This window comes from Rattus norvegicus, chromosome 13 (genome assembly GCF_021556685.1).
Source record: "Rattus norvegicus strain SHRSP/BbbUtx chromosome 13, alternate assembly SHRSP_T2T, whole genome shotgun sequence".
Classification (NCBI taxonomy): domain Eukaryota; kingdom Metazoa; phylum Chordata; class Mammalia; order Rodentia; family Muridae; genus Rattus; species Rattus norvegicus.
Genome location: NC_141546.1, coordinates 32,470,314 through 32,489,830, shown reverse-complemented (window position 1 = coordinate 32,489,830; position 19,517 = coordinate 32,470,314). Strand labels below are relative to the sequence as shown.

Sequence of the window (19,517 nt, the reverse complement as noted above, 5' to 3'; positions counted from 1 at the left end):
TGTATCACCTCCATCATCCATTGCATCCATCCGTACGTCCACCTGCCCCTCGTCTGTCTACCCCCTTACCTACCTCTCCTCCGTACTTCCACCCACCCATCACTCACCCGGCCATTCATCCAGCTGCCCATCTCTTACCTAAGTGTGTCTCCATCTCGCTCTCTGCCTCATCTCTCCATCTATCTGTTCCTCTGTCTCCTATCTCAGTGGGCATCTCTGCCTGGGATGATGCGTGGGGAAAGGACAGGCTGGCACCTCCATAGCACCACAGCATCTGTGGGGAAGTTTCCAGGTCACAGACACGGAACCAAGAATGGTTTCATTCAACATTACCAGACAGGGCATCTCCTCCCAGAGAAAGCTGCCGTCAACCCATCCCAAATTCACAATTAAAAACAACGGACACGTGTCCTCATGAACAGCAGAGCCTCCAGGCTGGGCTCAGTGGTCCTGTTCTGTGTGTGGTCAACAAGGGGCACCAGTGACCTGAGCTGGATTCTTCTTATGGCGGTGTCAGAAAACTGAAGACAGACAAGGTTTGCAAGATCTTCTGAGGGACTTGACCACATCAGAGTGTGAGAAAGAGGTCTTTAAGGACTCCCTGACTGAGCTTGAAGAAATTCCACACAGAAATGGTGGAGAAGGGTATTCTGGGTAAAGGGAATAGTATGTGTAAGGATCCTGAGGCAGGAGGGAAAGAGTACAGTAGAAGCAAGTCACTGAAGAAAGCTAGCACGGTATCAGGGAGACCGAAGAAGGGCCAAGGAGACAGTCATAGCCATTACTGTGAGGCTTTGGAGGCTAGGGGAAGTTTAGCCTTCCCCACTGTGTCTCCTGACATTAGAAAGGATTTGGAAACAAGGTCCACATACTGGGAAGCTCCAACCAACTTCAGAGAGGAACCAGATATAAAAGGTTATCTTGGGTCACCCCACAGCCTGTCACAGCCTGTCCCAGGCCACTGCAGGGCCTGAGACATGGACAGAGGTGGTAGGCTGAAGAGCTTACTCAGGGTGAACCCAGCAGGATGCAGCAATGACTTCTTTAGGAAGAGTTAGGCTGGAGGTGGTCAAGGAGTATGCTGGTCCCTGTCTCATTGCCCTTTGACGTGCTATGACAAATCATCTGACAAGAACTGGCTTAAAGAGGCTTCCTTTGGGCTCTTAGTTTGAGGGTACAGTCCATCAAGACAGGAAACCATAACACAGGTCATTTTGTCCATAGTACCATGTAGGATGCCTGGAACTACGGACAATGTCCCTTGGCTGTGTAGGTCCTCAAAGAAGACAGGGCATTCTCCAGAGCCTTGAGAAGACCCAACATCTGATGGTAGAGTCTAAATGTAAGCCCTGAGGGAAGAGGAGAGCAGGGACAGATGGCCAGGCTAGAGCTCAAGGTAGGAACTTGCCCAGGAGGGCTGGAGACAATAGCCAGAGAGGCTCATCTTACAGGACACAGAAGCCTGGGTCTCCTCCTCCCATCTTCTTCCTCTCCCATCACCACCTCATCCTACCATCTCCTTCCCTTCTAGCATCTCCTCTCTGTCTGTGTGTCTCTGTCTGCCTGTCTTTCTCTGTCTACCTCTGTTCTCTGTCTCTGTCTCTGTCTCTCTGTCTCTCTGTCTCTCTGTCTCTCTGTCTCTCTGTCTCTCTGTCTCTCTCTGTCTCTCTCTCTCTGCCGCTGTCTGTCTGCCTCTGTTCTCTCTGTCTCCTCCTCCTCCTCTTCCTCCTCTTCTCTCTCTCTCTCTCTCTCTCTCTCTCTCTCTCTCTCTCTCTCTCCCTGTCTTTCTTTCTTTGCCACTTTCTCTTATACACACACACACACACACACACACACACACACACACACACACACACACACTCCTCTCCCATCTTGAATCCCAGCCACAGGAAATCTCCATACCAACTCCAGAACCCTTTGCATCACCAGCACCCCAGCCTCCATTCTGTACTTGAGCCCCTTGTATAGATTCACAAGCCCGCATTCTTACGGCACTGTCATGAACATGGACATAAAAGTCTCCAATACAAAATGATGCGATGGGGCTTTCACACGTACATGGGGGAATTGGTTCACAGAACACCGCTCTACTTCCTGTCCTTATCTCAACCCACTTCTCCCCACTGTTCCACGTGCCTCAGCCTGGTCTCATACCACCATTCTTCCTTGTCAGAGCATCCCTTCACACACTGTTTCCCTGCTTAGCGTTCCTGCACCAATCAGTTCCTACAGCTCCCTGGGATCTTTGAACTTCATCACCTCCCCTCACCTTATCACGTCATTTCATCTGTATCCACTCGTTTCTCTGGTGAGTAAATGGCCAGCACATGCTGCCGTGGGGCCTTTGCACAGACATTCCATGGTCTGGAATACTTTCCCCTCAGACAGCCAAACAATTCATACCTTCTTTCCTCAGACTTTTGCTCTCATAATGACCCTATTTAAAAGGATGGGGGCTGTGTGGGCAGATCCATGATAGAGCACTTGCCTGGCATATGGAAGGCTCTGGGTTTGATCTCCAGCACCAGGAAGAAATAAACTATAGTGCTCACCCATTACCTGCTGTGCTTTCCCCTACAGCACAGATGGCCTTCGAAACTGTAATTCACACTTTCTGAATGAGCTCACTGGTGATGGGAGGGAGTGTGCGCTGGGCGAGCATGTGTGCAGGGAGGCCGGGAGGGGGGAAATGAAGGCAGGTAGTCACGGAGCTTTCCAGAAGTTTGCCAAGATGGAGAAAGAACAATGGGAGAGGTTTTGATTGTGAGGTTTTGTGTGTATGTTTTGAAATAAAGTCTCGTATAGCCCAGGACGGCCTGGAACTTGCTGTGTAGGCAAGAATAACCAAGGCCTAACTCCTGATCCTCCTGCTGGATTTGCAGAAGGGTGATGCCACACCCAAGTTACATCATGCTGAGGATTGAACCTAGAGTCTTGTGTGTACAGGACAAGCACTGTACCAACTAAGCCATGGTTGTGATCTTCAACAGGAAAGAGAAGCACGTGAAGGTTTCTTAGACACTCAGCAAGAGGACATGGAGCACAGTGGAGAAGTGTGAGGGATAACTAAAGTATATGCTGGGGGTTAGCAGTAGGGCAGCATATGGGGAGAGCTGCTTAGCAGGATGGGTGTACCCTGTTAGAACTGGGGATGAGGATACAGTAGAAGGGGTTGGGAGTTTGGAACTGAGGAGGGGAAAAGCTGCTGGCCTGTCTCTCAACACAGGAGTCAAGGCTATCCCAGGAGAAACAAGAAGCAGGGGCCCAAAAGAGCTGAGGAGGATTCGAGTCAGCCTAGCAAATACTGTCCTAGCACCGAGAATCTGGGGATGACACTCATGCAGACGGAAGACAAGGCCCAGGGGGAGCCTTGTTCCAATGGATATCCAGGTCAAATTATGGTGGAAGTCTGAGGCCTGTGTTATCACTAACCTGGCTGCAGCCTGTGTATAGACTGCAGAAGGCGGTTGAACACATGCCGGGCTTGGGAAAAGCCCATCTGCCCATGTGGGAAGATGTCCTGACTCTTATTCGGGTCTTAGTGGGGACGAGGTTTCTTGGGGGAAGCTGGCCCACTCAATGCTTCTCAGTGTAACTTTTTACTAGGTGCTGGAGAGCCCGTTATGGCCGCAGGCATCCTGTGGTGTGGCTAGAGGTAATTCCCCAGTGTCCTTTATTGCCTCTCCTCGGTGGGAGTGACACAGACTGCTTTACGACCTGGCAGCGTAGCCTCAACCAGCACAGTGGCTGTCAATAAGGGCTGTGTTTTATATCACAGGCCGGACGATTTATGGGGGCCCCAGCACCCTGCAGACAGCCATTTGGACAGGGAAGAAAATGACCTCATGCTTAAGAAATTTGGAAGCTAGGAACAAGCGTGTGTATGTTGTGCACCCACGAGCAGGACTGTGTCTGCGTGTGCCAGCTTCGTCTGCTGACTTGCCAGGCACTGGAAAACAGAAACAGCTGTTAAATACGCTGACTATAAAACTTAAATGAAACCAAATGACTCACTTCCTGCTGCATAGGGCCTTTGCGTCACACCTGATGAGGAGGGTTTAGGGGAGAGGTGGGTCATTTCCTACCAAATCAACCTGCATTCCTTTCTCCCCAGGTAAGCCATGCTCTTTGCAAAACATTGGGTAATGTCTCCACTTAGATATGCCCATCTCCTACTGAAGTGCCTGGGTTTTGATATGTCTCTGAGCATGCCCAGCTGTATGTGTGAGTTGTGTCTTGGATGAGAGGCCAGAAGACAGGTACCCACTGTTCAGAAGCTGAATGGAATGTGTGTGTGTGTGTGTGTGTGTGTGTGTGTGTGTGTGTGTGTGTGTGTGTGTGTAGGCCAGAGGAAGATGTTGAGTGTGCAGTTCCATCTCTTTCTATCCTAGTTCCTTGAAACAGGGTCTTTCACTGAACCTGGAGCTGGCACCCTGCAAGCCCCAGCCACCCACCTGCCTCTGTCCTTCTGCACACAGTGCTGAGGTTACAGGCTAAACAGCCACTTTGCAACCTGGGTCCGGTCTTTTGACATTCTGACATGATGTGGTTACCTGCAAAGTTCAACTGAGTCGTTTGTTAAAAGTTTCATCGTGTCTGAGGTTTGGGTCAGGTAGGCCTCATTGCTAGTTAACCTCAGCCTTATGTGGCCTGGAAACTATGGATCGGGCACAGCTGTGTCAGCTGTCTGTTTCTGAAGAGTGGGTTCCCTGTCTTCTGGCTTCTCATCCAAGACACAACTGCATTGGAGTGATTGGGTTGGGGCTGCTGAATTAAAGCTCAGATCAAGGCATGATGATCTATGCCTGTCATCACAGCACAGAGGAAGTGGAGGCAGGAGAATCAGGGGTTCAAAGGTAAGACCAGCCTGGGCCACATGAGACTTCTTATGTGGGTTCTGGGCATCAAACTCAGGACCTCATGCTTACAAGGCAAACACTTACCTCCTGAGCCATCTCCCCAGCTCCTGTCGCCTGACATTCATTCTCCTCAAAAATCAGATCCTCCCCCAAATATGTTACCCTCCTCAAGTCCCCAAAGGTTCTTGTCACCCTTGTCATCTCTCACGAGATGACAAGCATTAGCCCCAAACATTGTGCTGCACACCTACCCAGGGCCTGAGGTTGAGCCCAGCTCCTGCACTCACTCTGTTCCATTTAACCCTAGGCATACCCTCAGGAGGGAGCTGTGACTGTGCTCCTGCAGCTGAGAAAACAGGCTTCAAGATAAACATTTTCAGCATCGCCTGGATGGAGAGCCCAGACCTGCCCTGGGCCAGACCTCTACCCTCACCCTGCAGCTCCCCTGCCAAGCAAGGCCTGAGCTGGTTGTGCAAAGACTGACTGTGCAGGGGGCTCCCAAGAACCCTGTAAGGATGGTGATCTCCACTCTGAGACAGAAACTTGGGTATGGCAACTCTGGACTGGTCCAAGGCCCTACTGAGAGCACAGCCTAATTATCATGCGCCTAAGGGACAGGGTTAGCAGTGAGACAGAGCTCACAACCCCAGGTGCTGTTCCTCGTGAGCCATCCACAGTGGTTTAGATATCTCATATTCACACACACACACACACACACACACAATCACTCAGGTAAAGAAAATAAAGAAATGTTAACATTATACTACTTAAAGTGAAAACTATCAATTATTTGCACAATATTCTTTACACATACCAACTTTAATTCTTCAGCAACTAGCTAACATGATACTATTTTAGGTAACTAGTTGTCCCATACCTGATACAGGAATTAATTAACCCGAAACATCTGCAAAGTGCCTAGTCTGAGTACGGCCTCTGTCCTATGGTGATGTAATGTGTTACTTTATTAACACAGAGAATTCACGCTCAGCTTTAAAAGGCATTTCACTGAAGCCCTGCGCTTACCAAAGACATTACACCCAACAGCTGGCACCAGGTCAGTTTTCCATTCTCATAGTGATCGACTTCCAAGTCTGGAAACTTCAGTTCTGTGGACAGCTTATTGCTACTGCACCTGGATGCGTGCTTGCTCCCAAACAGGCCAAATTTCATGCAGTGGGGCGAGGAGTGTGTGTGTGTGTGTGTGTGTGTGTGTGTGTGTGTGTGTGTGTCTGTGTGTCTGTGTGTCTGTGTGTGCATCTGTGTATCTGTACATCTGTATATGTGTGTTTGTCTGTGTTTGTGTGTCTATGTCTGTGTCTGTGTGTGTATATGTGGGTGTGCATGTGTGTGTGTCTGTGTGGATGTGCATGTGGGTGTAGTCTGTATGTGTGTGTCTTTATGTGTATGTGTGCCTATGTGTGTGTGTGTGTGCATGTGAGTGTATGTGTCTGTATAGGTATGCGTGTGTGTGTGTTTGTATGTGTGTGTCTCTGTGTGTGTGTCTGAGTGTGTGTATCTGTATGTGTGTGTCTATATGTAGAACTTGACATATAAGCCAGGCTGGCCAGGAAATCACAGAGATCTTCCTGTCCTTACCCCTGATTGCTGGGATTAAAGGCATGCACCATCATACCTTGATCTATTACTATTTTTTAAGGCATATGTGTATGTGAGTGGGATTATGCACACATGAGTGCAATACCCAGAGAGACCAGAAGAGGGTGTCAGATCTCCTGGGATGGGAGTTAGAGGTGGTTGTATGCTGGCCACCCTAGATGCTGGGAATTGAACACTTGTCCTCTGGAAAAGCAGTACGAATTCTTTTTTAAAAATAATAATTTAATTTAATGTGTGTGGGTGTTTTGCCTGCACGTGTATCTGTACATCACTTGAGTTCTTGGTTGCTTCTGGAAACCAGCAGAGGGCATCAGATCCCCTGGATCTGGAGCTACAAACAGGGTGTACGCCACCGTGTGGATGCTGGGAATCAAACCTGGGCTATCTGAAAGACCAGACAGTACGCTTAACCACCGAGTCATCTTTCTTGTGTTAAAAAGAAAAAGAAGAAAAAGGAAAAGCAATTCAACCACAGCAGTTGTTTAGATTTTAAACCAACAAAATCGAGGTTTTTGTTTGGTTGGTTCATTGGTTGGTTTGCTCTGGGTTTTTCACAGAGGATGATTTTACTGCCAGTGCTGTTTGGAATTGCTGGCCCTGGATGCCAGTAAAAAGGGCAACTGGACCGTTAGTCTGCTTTATTGTGGCTTTGGGGTAGATTTCTGTTCCTGCTGTTGGTTTTTCTGTTGTTTTTGCAGTTCTGTGGATCACGCCCAGAGTCTTGCATGGTCCCAAGGAGCTGTACCTAAGCATACTGTTTTCTTATTTACTTTCATTTTCCCCCTTAATCAGTCATCTCCACACTCTGTCACCTAGAATAAAATGTTCCCACCAGCTGCTCTTGGCTCGAGTTCACCTCTCAGCACCACATGTTAGTGGGATAACACGAAAGCAGGGATCCCCTCTCAGTCCTCTACAAGTATCAACTTGGCAAGGAAGGGTCTTGTCTTCATCCCCACACAACAAAGCCACACCCACTCCAACAAGGCCACACCTATCCAACAAGGCCACACCTATTCCAACAAAGCCCCGCCTCCAAATAGTGCCACTCCCTAGGCCAAGCACATACAAACCGTCACACTGGGACAATCAACACAAATCGTATACGAAATGTTTCCTCAGAGTCAGCACACAGGAAGCTGTGTTCCAGAAGGGGGTCAAAGCTGCACCTTGTGCCGGCAAACAACTGAGCAGTACCTAAGGGTTTCCCAGCTAGAATTGGTTTGGGGAGCACGTCACGGAGAGCACCTGAGGCTTGGCCCTGTGAGAGCCTAGGATGTCACTGGTAAATGTGCAGCCTCAGCTGAAATAAAAGTCCCAGGACTGAAGGGGTCATGGCACCGTGAGGCAGGGACAGACAGAGTTCCTGAAAGAGGTCCTGGAAAAGCCCAGATTCAGCAGAGACCCCCACATTTTGGAGATGCCGGTACCATGGGACAACCACCAAAGACTGCAGCAGCTACGGAGTGGAGCTGTCTGAGCCTAGGAGACACACGTCGTGGGCTGTGGTAAGGTCTTTGGAGCCCAGATGATCATAAGTCCCAGAAGACCGACATAGAGCTTTACACAGCTAGACACTGGTTTTGCTTTTATTTGAATATAATTATGCCCTGGTCTTTCCCTCTCATAATGAGGAAGTATATACCTTGCTTTTATTTAATAGGAACTTACAGTTATGAAACCTTATTTTTTAGATTCAGAATTTTTGAGAAACTGCATATTTTAGGAAACTTCTAGAGAGATTTTGATATGTTAAAGAGGCTGGATTTTTAAAGACTGTGGGACTTTTAAAAATTGGAGTGTTCTATATTGTGATGCTCTTATTAATACGGGATATTGGGGGTGAAAGGAAAGAAAAGCCTATGGTTTAACTGTTGGCTGCTCATGACACTCAGGCCTCAGGGCAGGCCTTCCTTGACAGTCTCCCTTCATAAACTCTGTATTCTTTGATTACTTTGTAAACCCCCAAGGCAGGAAAGTAACCAGGCTACATCCTCAGTATGTTCCAGCAGCTGGGCCCCTCCCCCAGACCTCCTTAAATGTCACACTGGTAGTTCCAACCTCTGTAAAGGCCACCAAGATCATCTCTGGCCTCTCAACAGGATCCTCCCCCGATTATGCTAATATTAGGTGGAAACCCCACCAATCCCTGAGATCCTCCAAGCTCAGAACTTGAAATCCCGCCAATCCTCATCTCTTTTGTGGGATTTGCTGCCTGGTGTGACTCTCATCAGGAGAAGCCAAGAAGCCATGAAGGGAAAAAGCAAAGAGGTGAAGCAGGGCTGAGGCTCCTGGGCTCCTCAGCTCAGCCAGGGATGTCTCCCGCTGGGAGCTGCAACCTCTACTGAGGAGGCTTCCTCTCAGAGCTGTGTGGTTCCTGACCTCCCATGTCCCAGGATGCACTTCTGATGAGATGTTCTCCCATCTCAGAGAGTCGAGTCCCAGGACACCTTCCCATCCGAGCAGGAAGGCCAACATTAACAGTGACGTGTTTGTGTGTCAACTTGACAAGGAGTCACCTGGGGTGACTGGCTTTCTGTCAACTTGACAAAACTAGAGTCATTTGGGAAGAGAGAACTGCAATTGAGAAAATGACCCCTCCAGATACCTGTGGGAGAGCCCGTTGTCCATTTTCTAATTAATGATTGATGTGAGAGGGCCCAGCCTATGGGTGGTGGTGCCACTCTAGGGCAGGCAGTACTGAGTTGCATAAGAATGCAGTTGAGCAAGCCTCAGGGAGCAGGCCAGTAGGCAGCAGTCCTCCATGGCCTCCACTTCAGTTTCTGCCTCCAATCCTCCCCTAAGTTCCCTCAGTGATGGAGTATGACTTGAGAGATATTAGGTGAAATCAAGACTTTCCCCGACAGGTTGCTTTTGGTCATGGTGTTTTAGCACAGAATAGAAGCCCCTCACTAAGACGCCAGTGAGAACACCCCTAATGTTTACACTTATATAATCTTAGGGAGGGATCTTGCGTGTTTCCTTTACTTCCTGAGTCATGCAACCCATCGATGCTGCCCAGTTGTCTCCCCAAGACCATCCCTGGAATGACCAGTGACTGCCAGGGTCAGGCGGTAGAACCAGGCTGTATATAAACGTGCAATGTAACACGGGGGAATCCTGTCGCTATTATTACTAATGACCACTGGCACTAGAGTCTATTCAAACCCACGCATGCTGCACAGAAAGTCCCATACCCTCGAGGGTCCTCCTGCCTTCCCTGGGCTGGGAACCTGGACTTGGCAGGCAGCGGTGGATGGCTTCCTGGCCCTGTGCTAGCGGCCTATGGTTATAGACTGCCTTGCCTAAAGACTTATTAAGCTATTTGATGCTGTCAAGGGAAACTCAGTGTGTGTATATATCAGCTGTGTTGGCCAAAAATACCTGGAGCAGGATTTTCTGTCTGCCGGGTATTATTATAGCTATTGATTTGAGAATCTGAAAATTCAATAAAGCAGATTAAATCTCCCATGGCTTGAGCACTTGGACCACCAACCTGCCTCACTGGAGTCATGAAGGCTCGGTGGGTGGGAACAAGATGTAAGCCAGCATTAGGTCAAGCAGCCATAAGTACCCCGAGGCCCCAGAACAGCGTGAAGTAGTTAGCATCTGCCTGATACTGCCTCAGCTTGAGGCTTGCCTTGGGGCTTCCAGTGTGTTTGAGAGCATAGGACAATATCTGAACACTTGGGAGGCTGAGAGAGTAGGGCAGGAGTTCAAAGCCAACCTTAGCTACACAGCAAGTTCAAGGCCAGCCTGAACTACAAGAGACCTTGTCTCTAAACAATGAAAAGCCGAACTGGGGTTCAGAAGGTTCATTCAGTAAAGCATTTGCCGTGTAAGAATAAGAAGTATAGCTAGATCCCCAGAACCCACTTGGAAATGCACACTTGTGATCCCAGAGCTGGAGCGGCAGGGACAAGCAGATTCCTGGGGCTGACCAACCAGCCAGCCTAGCCTCATAGGTGGGCTTTAAGCTAATGACGCAAACATAAGATGGAGACTGGCAATATATCAGGAGTCAGTGCACTGAGGTGCAAGACTAGAGATTGGAGTTTGAGCCCTGGATCCCATAGTAAAAGGAGAGGATTGAGTCCTGAAAGCTGCCCTTGAATCTCTACAAATAAACTGTGGTGGCACACACATGTATGTACACACACAGGGATGCACAGGGATGCACACATGTGCGCGAACACACACACACACACACACACACACACAAATGAAAAATTTAAAACACCTTTAAGGGGCAAGCAAAATGGCTCCACTGAGTAAAGTTAATTTCATTGAAGCCAGCAATTTGAGTCCAGTCCCCAGAATCCGATGATGAGTGGACAGACTCAACTCCTTTAAGTTGTCCTCTGACCTCCCCACACATGCTATGGCCAACACATACACACACACACACACACACACACACACGCACACGCACACACACATGTATGTACACATATACAGGCACACACATGTATTCATGCACACACAATGTAAAATAATAACATTAATAATAACCACAAAGTGGATAGTGTCTCAGGAATGACAGCCAAGATTGTCCTCTTGTCTCCACATGTACATGCACACATACATACATGCCTGAACCTATGGACCTGGACACACAAACACATGAGAGAAAGAGCTCACAAGCAGAGTCATTTTGTGTCACATACATACTAAATTTGCAAGAGGCATTTACCAATAATTTTATGGGGCTCCTTCCCACTATGAGGGAGGGAGATTTTAATACACATTCATGGAGTTGTTTGGATCAACCCTAAAATAGAAACACTAAATGCTCTGCTTCTGAGCTCACCGCTTCCTCCAGGCCACCACTGCTGCCGCCGCCACTGCTGCTACCCTCATAAGAAGAGGGTCTGACATAGGCAGGAAGCAGGAGCAGAAGTAGGATGTGAGGTAAGACAGGAGGAGTGGGCAGGTCAGTACTGAGCATGCTTTGATATACTTTAAGATCCTTTCTTTGGACAAGGGAGATGGCTCGGTTGGTAAAATGCTTGCTTTGCAAGCATGAGGATCTCAGTTCAAACCCCGCTTCCCCTGAGACATACTCATGTTTTTAAAAAAGAAGACATGGATCCCTGGCCCTCACTGGCCAGCCAGCTCAGCAAACCTGAGGGGTTCCAGGCCAGTGAGACACTCAGTCAGAAAAAAAAAAAAGTAGACAGCACACCAGGAATGACACTTAACCTCAGACCCTCCATTTTACATTCCACACAGATGTGTTAATATGACTGAGTCAGACATATTAACATAGACAAGTGGCCAAGACCGAGGATGAGCAAGGAAACTACAAATGAAGTGTCCTAGACGGGTTCCACGGCCGCAATGAAACACCATGACAGAAAGCAGCCTGGGGAGGAAAGGGTTTATTTGCCTTCCTTATCTCCAGTCCACTGAGGGACACTAATGCAGAAACTCAAACCAGGCTGGAACCCAGAAGCAGAAACTGATGCAGAAGTTGATGGAGGAGTGCTGTTTACTAGCTTGCTCCCTGTTGCTTGCCCACAAGAATCCAGAACCACCAGCCTAGGGATGACTCCACCCACACTGGGCTGGGCTCTCCCCCATCAATTCTTAATTTAAAAAATGCCTTACGGGCTTGCCTACAGCCTGATCTTATGGAGACATTTTCTATATCGAGGTTCCCTCCTCTCAAATGACTTTAGCCTGCATCAAGTTGACATAAGGCTAGCCAGTGCACTAGGCCTAGAACAAATGGTTGGTTCAGGAAGTGAGGAAGGATTGAAAAAAATTGAAGAGGCCTCTATGAAGGTGAGGGGGCACCATAAAGGACTCCTGCTTGCCAAATTAGGGACCTGAACCTGAAAATGAATGGACAAAATCAAAACGAACAAGAATCCTCACATCTCTTCAGGGGACAGTGGCAATGTCTGTATGTAGTTTGACCTGGGAAGGAAACAGGCTACTGTACCCAGTAAGAAAACGAAAGGGCTCAGTGACCAGATATTCCCAAAGCAAAGAACTCTGATTCTAATGTCAGTAGGGGCCAAGGAGACAGCTCTCAGCAGGCACAGGTGTTTGTCACACAGGCCTGGCTTCCTGAGTTTGATACCCGAGATTCATGTAAAGACGAAAGGAGAGAACCAGCTCCCATAAGTTGGCCTCAGACCTCCACACATGCTCTATGGTACGTGCTTGGGCATACAGACACATAACACGCATGCTTACCGCTAATAATTAACTTAAAATGCCAATAGGTTTAAGGTGAGAAGCCTGACGCTTCATGGTTTCTTCAGATAGTAAAGATGCAAACAAATAAATAACTAAATGGGGGTGAGGGTGTCTTCTGAACAGCAGAATGTGTAATGTTGTCTGGAAAAGGCAGGGGTGCACCCAAGCTGGGGAGCCACTACCTCATTACTGCTGTGGTCAAGATCCTTTCAGGCAGAAACAGGATGGGTAGTCAATCCAAGGAGAATTGTTTGTTTGTTTATTCACTTATTTAATACGTGTATCTGTGTGAATGACAAATGCCACATTGCATATGTTGAGGTCAACTTTGTGAAGTAAGTTTTCTATTTCCACCTGTACACACTCAGGTTGCCAAGCAACCCACGGAGCCATGCCTCCAGGCCTCCAACTTACTTTTTGAGATAAAGTCTCTCGTTGAACCTGGAACTTGTTCATCTGGCTAGACTGGCTGGTTGATCAGGAGGCCCCAGGAATCCCCCTGTCTCTGCCTCCCCAGCACTAGGATTATAGCTACATGCCACCATGCCCAGTTCTTTTTCATGGATCCTGGGACTTGAACTCAGGTCCTCATGCTTATGCTGTGGTAAGCGGCCTCCTAAGCCCCTCCCTCATTTCTTTAAAGTCACCAGCATTCAATCAGTGAATTGACCCTGAGAGCCTTATCTAACACTAATCACCTCCTAAGGTACCTCTGAAAGCTCCCACAAAGCACTGTAACTGGATTGCTCTTCCGCTGTCTTCATTCCCATCTGGAGGTTAAATTTCAACAGAAGGAAGCCTTACAGGACACTCAAATTTTTTACAAATCATACCAGTTGTGTAATAGAAAACTCTATTCTTAGGAAACTCTGAAACACTTAAAGCAGTAGTTCTCAATCTTCCGAGTGCTGGGACCCCTCAGTACAATTTCTCTCATTGTGGAGACCCCCAACCATAGTTGTTCTTGTTGCTACTTCATAACTTGATTTTGCTACATAAATCATAATGTAAATATCTGATATGTAGGATAGGATATCGAATGTGTGATCCCTGTGAAAGGGTCATTTGACTCACAAGGGGGTCCCAACCCACAGGTTGAGAACCACTGGCTTAAGGGAAAAGATGTAGATTTAGAAATTTACTCTCGTTAATAAAAAAGAAAACTGTGTGTGTGCATAGGTGTACACACAGACACCTCCCAGCACCACGAGTAAGATTAGTAGCTAATTCTCTCTCAATTGCTCATGTCCGACTCCCAAACACCAGTGAAAATTACCTTATATAGAAGAAGGACTTTGAAATCAGGTATGTAATGTAGGCTTCAAACTCCTGTAGACACTGGGACTCCCTGGGACACAGTGTGCTAGCCTAGACAGTGAGAGACCCTGCCTCAAAACACAGTGTACACGGGATTTAGAAAAAACAACACCTAAGGTTGGCTTCTGGTCTCCACATTCACGCCCACCCGAATGCATAGACATAAACACACGTGTATACTCGCCAAAAGCAAAAATGAAAGGAAAAGGCAACTTTGCAAATTCAATTAAAATAAGGTTTCGTGTCTTCGGAGACAGCATCTTGGATTAACTAGATAGGCTATAGCTGTCCTTGCACGTGTGCTTCTGAGAGGAAGGATGGGGTATCTGGAGATGGGGCAACAGAAATAAGCCTTTGAAGTGATGAGAGAGTGATGTCAGTCAGCTCTCCATGACTCTACACTTGATACACTTGATACAAATCAACTTACAAAGACAAAAGCTTTCTTTGGGCTCACATGAGCTGTTTAAGCCTGTTGTTTATGGGCTCCATGGCTTTCGAAGCTATGGAGAGGCAGCATATATATCATGGGAAGAGCACGAGGCAGGGAAAGACACTAAAACAAAAGAAAGAAACAGACTGGATTCCCACAATCCCCTTCAAGAGCTTGCTCTACTGACCTAAAACCTTCCTTAAGACCCACAGTTCTTAGCTTCCCATCACCTCCCAATAGTATGATTCTAGGAACCAGACCTCTATCATGGCCTTTGGAGCAGGGGGCATTGAAGGTCTATATTATAGTAGAATCACTGGCCAGAGAAGGAAGGTTGTCTCCAGACACTGAAGAAGGTGAGGACTGTGTTCTTTTCTGGAACCTTCTAGTTCTTACAGAAGGAACCAGCCTTGCTGACACATTTAACCCAGGGAAATTGAATTCAGACTTCTAACCTCCAGGATTAAGAAAATACACATATGAGGTTTGGGGTTGTTTCAACTGCCTGGGTTTTGTTTGTTGAAACAAGGTCTCATTTAGCCTAGTCTGGCCTTGAACTCCTGATCCTCCTGCCTGTGCACCTCAAGTGCTACGATGACAGGCATGTCCCACAATGCTTGTGTGTATACAATCATGTGTACACTTGTGTGTGTGCTTGGGCATATGTAGAGGGTTGGCTGCTTTTCCCCAGGGTTCTCTCCCTTGTTTTGTTTGTTAACTTTTTTTTTAAAGATAAAATCTCTCACTAGTCCTACTCACTAACATTCCTCTGTCACCACCAATACCCATGGTGCTTTGGTGGTCCTTTGCCAATGTACACATCAGTGGCAAAAGAAAACTTGAATCACAAGAAAAGCATGTTCCCTTTTGAAGCAAAACAAGGCCTTCTTGTTTGCCTACAAGCAAATATTCTCACAGTTCACTTTTGCATTTTCCTGCTTGCCATGGTGCTTTAGGTGTTTAAAACAGTCCAGAGTACAGTGCTGTTTAATGTTCTTCTTGCAAAAATGCCTGCCTTGTGGATAATTGCAGACATTGGACAGGGTTGTGGAACTTTTGCCCCTGAGTTCAGTAAGAATGAATTAACAGCCTAGGTTGACCACATCTTTAAAAGAAGCAAGGTTCTGGGTCGACCAGTTGGCAAAAATCTTATGGCCAGTGGCTCTTAGGAACTTTATTAGTTATTTTTTGTTCTTGCTGCTGTGATAAAATACCCTGACAGAGGTAACTTAAGGAAAGAAGAAGGGTTTGTTTTGGCTCACAGTCTAAGGATACAGTCCACCATGGTAGGGAAGACAGGGCAGCAGGAGCATGAGATACTATTCGTGTTGCATTGGCAGTTGGCAAGCAGAAGGAGAGGAATGCTGGTGTTCAACAACCTTTCTCCTTTTTATTCAGTCTAGGACCCCAGACCAATGGATGCTGCCACTGACAGCTAACACGAGTCGTCCCACCTCATCCACCTAATCTAAGTTACCCCTTACAGACATGCCCAGAGGGTTGTCTCTTAGGATTCAGGATCTGATCAACTGGATCCTGTTAACCATCACAGAACTGACTGACCTGATATGACCCATGCCCAAGGCAACATATAAAAGAAAGCATCTAATTTGAGGCTTATGATTTCAGAGCATTAGAGTCTATAATAGTAGAGCAAAGGCATGGCAGCAGATACAGCTGAGAGTTCACACCTTGATTGGCAAATAAGAGTCAGAGAGAGAAAAGACAGAGACAGAAACAGAGAGACTGGGAATGGTGTGAGTCTTTCAAAACCTCTACGGTCTCCCCCAGTGACATACCTCCTCCAACAAGGCCATATGTTCTCATCCTTCCCAAAGAGTTTCACCAATTGGGGACGAAATATTCCAGCATATGAGTCTTTGAGGGGGCATCATTCTCATTCAGACTATTGTACAAAGATGAGTGTCAGCACACAGTTTATAGTCTCCTTTCTATTCTATCTGAGACCCCAGCCCATAGAATGTGCTGTCCACTTTTTATTTAAATGTTTTTCCACACAATAGACTTTGATGATATTCCTTCCCCTCTCCCAACTCCTCCCAGATCCTCCTCACCTTCCTATTCACCCAACTTCATTCTCTCTCTCTCTCTCTCTCTCTCTCTCTCTCTCTCTCTCTCTCTCTCTTCCTAACAATATGTAAAGCTACCTGACTGGCAGGTTTCTCAGTTATAGCATCTCAAATAAAACATGCATATAAGGCATTCATGGTTTTCTTCCAACTTAGCTCTCTGACTTTTCCTTGCTGATGGAAATAGTTCAGTTCGCCTAGAGGCCTATGCTCAAAAGCCTCGGAACATTCTCCGGCTCCCATTTGCTGTTTGGTTTGGTCATTTGTATGCCTTTGCCTCTGGTATAATTCATGGATGGCCAACGGTACAGATTAAAGTGTTACATCTGCCACTTGAGGGGGTGTACACCTATATAACCAATACCTCAAGTAAGATGCAGATTTCTCTGTCACCGGAAGTCCTCTCATCTTCCTTCCTAGAGTGTCATTCAGGGTTTCAAGGGTCAAATGAGTCCTGCATTCATAAAACCAATTGCCCTCCATCCTGAGTGTCACTGTGTGCTACTGCCCTGGTGTGCCAATACCAGTATATCAGACAGGAAGAGAGCACACTGCTGCCAGCACAGGAGGCCTGTTCTCCTCTAGATCTCATTCCTCCCTCTCTTCTCTCTTCCCCTCTCCCTTCTCCCATTCTTTCTCTTCTTCTTCCTCCTCTTCCTCCTTCCTCTTTTTTTCTCATCTTCTTCCTCCTCCTTTACTCTTCCAACTTCATTTAGAAAACCAGGTTCTGGTGCCTCCCTACTCCCTCCTGCAATACAGCCATAATTTAAATAGTTTAGAGACAGTGCAAGGGGACAGACCACAAGGAAGGAAGGAGGGGACAGAATGTGTCCCACGCGAGACTTCTCGCCGGCAAGAAACACGCGGGTACATAGAAATCCTTGCTGTGACCAAACTTTATTAAAATCTTAAAGAGGAAGCCTCGGCGCGCCAACATGGTGCGCTTATATACACCCGAGCGCGGCGCATCCACACCTGATTGGTTGTTTACCCATGATCTCATCAGGCACGCCCCGGAGTGGGCAAAGACCTGGCACGAAGGCACTCTTGCACATGCGCACAGTTAACTTCCTGAAAGGGAGTCGGCTGGCGCGGCGAAGGCTGGCGCCATCTTGTAATGGCGGAGGCTAACCTGGCCTTCCATGTGGGGCGCAGTGGAAGCCAGCGCCATCTAGCGGTGGAGAATGTTATTGCGGCCCTCTACAAGAATGGAAGGAAGGAAAGATGGAGAGCCCACCACAGTCTCCCCAATACCCACTCCTGTCGACCTTTTCTTGGCTGCCAGCTTCTCATCTTGCTTGCCCGCATACTTCTTGACCACAGGACCTTCAGCATCTTCTGGGCCACCCAGGACCATGGTCAGTGGTGCCACTGTAGAGATAGTAGCTAGGTCCCAGGTAGCCTCAGCCCTCCTGCTGCTGTGCTACCTGTCCCTCATGTAATTCAGTGCCTAGCAGCACACCCTCATAGTTCTCCAAAAGCAGGCAGCCTGTCTCCTGGTCCAATGCAGACCAGGGGTTAGATGCATTGCCAGGCACTTGGTCAGCAGCACATGTTCAATGCCCTGCTCAGTTGTCAGTCTCTCTTGAACATGTTGGCACAGATTTCACCACTGACAGCCACATATGGTTAGAAGATCTTGGTCAGAAAGTAGCTCTTGGGTGGTGAGGCAGAAAATCCTTGTCTAAGAACTTCACACAAAACAGGCTATCATCATAAGGGATCCCCTTGAGGCCTTCCATACTGACCTGCAGGTTAGTGACATCCTCCTCACTGGGGAAGACTTTAATTTCATCAAGTGGGTCTATAATAGGCATGGATAGTGGGAGTGTGGGGCACCAAGTTCTAGCCACTGTGGCCCTGGAGTGGCTCCCTGCACCCCTTCCAACCTCCACTAACTCCTATCTCCACCACAAAAAAAAAAAATGCTCACAACTTATGGCTACCCTATGGCCCTCTCCTTATTGCTGTTTTTATGTCTGTACTGATGACTGTGACTATGTTGTAATCACCCACAGGTCGACTTCTGAAGCTGCTACTGAGCCCTGTTTCCACAACTGTGTCCACAGTATTCCTTGATGGTCACCTTCAGAGTGGTTCTTGCTCTGTTAACTACACGCGCCTTTCCACACTTTACCCAGAAACTATATAATAGCACCGGTCTGCTGTGACTGGAAGTTAGTACTGGTGCATGGTGCCACTGCCTCTGTTGAGGTAACAGCCTCTTTGGGACACTTTGTTCTTGATGAACAACTTTCCCAGGTACTCAGGGTGGCGAATTGTGTGTCTTTCGTTCAATCTCAGTAGATCTACATGCCACTTCTGGAGCTCTTGGTTTGTGCATGTTTATGTACATGTGGGTGCTTGTGTGTACACAGGTACGCATGCACATGTATGCATAGGGCCTCGTGTGTTGTCATTCCTCAGGTGCATCCACCTTACTTTTGAGAGGTGAAATATCTCACCAGTATATAGATTTGGCTATGCTGACTGGCCAGAAGGCCCTAGGATCTTTTTGTCTCCACCTCCCCAGTGTTGGAATTATAAGCACGTGCCACCATACAGGGATTTTTGTTACACGGGTACCTGGGGATTGAACTGAGATCCTCATGCTTGCATGACAGGCACTTTACCTACTGATCTGTCTCCTCAGCTGCTCTGCAATGTTTTTTCCATAGATCACATTGGGAAAGTTGCTTCTCTTATTCTCCTCTTCAATGTGTCCTCCATGAGTGGCTGATGCAGGCTGAAGGACACAGTAGTTGACCCTATTCATTGGCACACCGGTGTCTGTGAGGGGGCTATTGTCCTCACCACCCCCACTGCCTGAAGCTCAGTCATAAGCCACACTATACCTAGGGTACCTAGAAGCAACTGGTCCCCAACATGCACCAGCCTGTACCCTTGCACCCAGCACTAGCCTTGTGCAAAGTAGATTTGTTCTGCCTTCGAGTCCCTCTTGCTGAGAGCTTCCAGAAGCCCCACAGCTGG

At 47.6% G+C, this 19,517-nt stretch overlaps 1 pseudogene; it reads right to left on the bottom strand.

Moving 5' to 3' along the window:
• Positions 1 to 17,713: 17,713 nt before the first annotated feature.
• On the bottom strand, positions 17,714 to 18,343 carry Ube2s-ps1 (ubiquitin-conjugating enzyme E2S, pseudogene 1; annotated as a pseudogene).
• Positions 18,344 to 19,517: the final 1,174 nt, after the last annotated feature.